Source organism: Belonocnema kinseyi, chromosome 3 (assembly GCF_010883055.1).
Source record: "Belonocnema kinseyi isolate 2016_QV_RU_SX_M_011 chromosome 3, B_treatae_v1, whole genome shotgun sequence".
NCBI lineage: Eukaryota > Metazoa > Arthropoda > Insecta > Hymenoptera > Cynipidae > Belonocnema > Belonocnema kinseyi.
This window is the reverse complement of record NC_046659.1, coordinates 48,794,541-48,797,768: the sequence shown is the minus strand read 5'-3', so window position 1 is coordinate 48,797,768 and position 3,228 is coordinate 48,794,541.

Below are 3,228 nucleotides of genomic sequence, written 5' to 3'. Positions count from 1 at the left end.
ATATATTTGTTAATTTATACAGAAATCAGGCGTTATTTTCTCACAAAAAAAAAAATTTGTGGGGGGGGGGCAAATTATCAAGAAATAAATAAAACTTGAAGTTGTATAATTTAAATTTGTAACTAAATAATTTGAGAGGTTTCAATCTAAAATTATCGAACACTTTCAATTCAAAACTTCAGATGAAATATTGAAATAGCTTTAAATTTGAAATTAGTCAATATATTCTGAAAACTACAAATTTAAAATGTCTAAATTATTAAGGCTGTAAATATTTTTGAAATTGCTGTTCTGGAGACTAAATAGCACTTATTCTTTTATTAAGAAATCACAACCAAAATTGTTAAAAAAAAGTTTTTAAAAGAGTTTTAAAAATCTTAAAAAAGGTCAGAGGTTTTAATAGTTCAATATATGTGATAGAATCTCTTTAAATATGAAATTAGTTTATACTTTTTCATGTTTGAGCTACAATTATTCCATTTTAGAGTTATAAATTACAGTCGTGAAAAACCAATAAAATGTTTTAATTAACTTATATATATAAAATAAAAAACCTTTGCATAATTCAATCTAAATGCAGCTGCAAAAATTTAATTTGAAATGCGTTGAATTCAAGGTATAGTTTAAAAAGAAAACTGAAAGCAAAGGATCGACTTTCAAAAGAAGCGAAAGAAACTGACTCGCTGGATTGCAAATGAACATGGAAAATGGTGTATTTTCGCATTTTTAAATTTTTAATTCAAACTTTTTCGCGTATTAACGATTTCGAAAAATTCTGAAAATTCAATCAATAAGGCTGTATTCTGAAAATGAAGCAATTTTAACGTTAAAGTTCAAGTTCCTAAACTGAAGGCCTAAAAATTTGCAAATTTTACAATTAGTGTTATGTAAATTGTATTGGTATCTTAAAAGAGTATAAATAGTTCTTAAATTAGTTTTTAAATTTTCTTCAGTTTACCTTCTTTACATACCTAGATGTCAAAAAAGCATACCCAATTTTTTCAAATTTTAATCACTTATTTTCTTAGAGAAAATGACCCCTGTTTACCAGTCACTGAAATGGATTAGAAAAAAATTACCCAGACCCAAGAATAAAAATTGGATGTACAGCGAATTTTTAAATTTTTAATTGAGATTATCTTTAACTTTGTGATATCAAAAATTTGCATACAGATTTATTTTTAATAATACTGTAGGAAAAAATCAACAAGATCGAGCGCCGAAATTATAATTAGAACAAATTTTCTGTAATTCTATGGTGACGGCTGAAATATCCCGAAAAATAAAATTCCCGACTCAGTAAAACTCTCTGTCCCAAAAAATAAAATTCCTGAACAGTTTATAATATTAAGGAATTTGAAAATTCCCAAATAATAAGACTCCCCAAATAAAATTGTTTCTTAATCAATATTAATTATTTATTAAAACTACGATAATAAAATATTGTTATCAAATAAATTTTTGTTTAATATTTAAAGTGTTAAAAATTATTGTTTGAATTTAAAATTAAAATTATACGAAAAGTTTACCGACAAATTAATATATAAAAACACGTGTTTTTTAATTAACATTTCGATTTGTCAGAAGAACTTTCGTGATTTAAAAAATACTACGTGTCACATGTTTCATCACAAGTTTCGTCGATAAATGATCGGCAATGTAGAACAGCAACTTATCTTGCGGGCTACATGGAGGAAACTATTAAATATTATTATTATCAATCCGGTCGGCATGCAGTTTGCTCGTATTGGTACAGTAGAAACATTGCGTTAAGTCCGTTTCTAGTAGAATGTCAACGAATAAGAGGTTATATTACAGCTATCTCTATTTTTATTCAAAATAACTTATTATTCTTGTTGGATATCTTTGAAGGTAATTTTTCCAGTACATAAAATACCACACAAGCAAATCAGCATATTTTCTTATCTTTAAATGTTTTGATTTTCATGAAAAGCTGCAGATGGCTCTTCCCTCAGGTGAGAGGAAAAGCCGACGAAATACAGCATGTTAGAAATAATTAAATTACTAAATCATTGTTTTTTCGACGTGATTAATGCTGATAGAAATATGATATAAAATAATGTAAAACTGGAAATGAGAAAAAACTGGATCAATTCAACATCTTATTAACTTTAAAAAATCATTGACTGTTAACTGGTTGGCGCTGCCCCCCTTACCCTAATTAGCGTGTCGTCAGAAAGGTTCTACTTATAAAATCCATATAAAAATCACTTCAAATCCTGTTTGCAATTTCATATAGATTACATGTCAGGAGAATACATATACAAACATATAGAAGTATGAAATTAGCACAATGTTAACAAAATCCTATTTGCACATCCATATAGTAAGCACGTCAAATTATTTTTGCAGTTCCATATAGAATACGTCTTGAGAGGATCCATGTAGATCCATATAGAAGTAGGTACTTAGCTCGCCGTGAAACAAAAGTCCCACTTATAAAATCCATATAGAAATCACTTCAAAGCCTGTTTTTAATTTCATATAAAGAACATTTCAGGAACATATAAAACCGTATAGAAGTAAGGAATTGACACGCTGTTAAAAAAAATCTATTTGCACATCCAAATAGAAACCACGTCAAGTTATTTTTGCAGTTCCACACATTCAGTACGTATTGGGAGGATTCATATAGAAGTAGGTACTTAGCGCGCCGTCAGAAAAATCCTACATTGGAAATCCATATAGAAATCACTCAAAATCCTGTTTAAAATTTCATATAGATTACTTTTCAGGAGAATACATATAAAACCGTATAGAGGTAGGAAATTGACCCGCTGCTAAAAAAATTCTATTTGCACATCCCCATAGAAACCACGTTAACTTATTTTTGCAGTTCCACACATAAAGTACGTATTGGGAGGGTCCTTGTAGATCCATATATGGATCTATATGGATCCTCCTATATGGATCCCTATATGGAACCTCCTCACAGTATCGTAGGACATATAAAGGCGTTTTTAGGACGTCCTTCTGATATCCTGGTGCCCACACGGAGGTCTTTCACTTTTTAGCGTGAAAAAATAATCATGTCTCTTATAGATCTTTTTGGGGCGTCTTTAGGACCAGCCCAGCGGACATCTTTGGGACAACTTTAGGCCAGACATACGAGGGTGGATTGATAAGTTTCCGGCCTGAGCAAGAAAAACAACGTTTTTAAGAATTTTTTTTTTTATTTCTCAACATAATCTCCTCCAAGGCTGATAC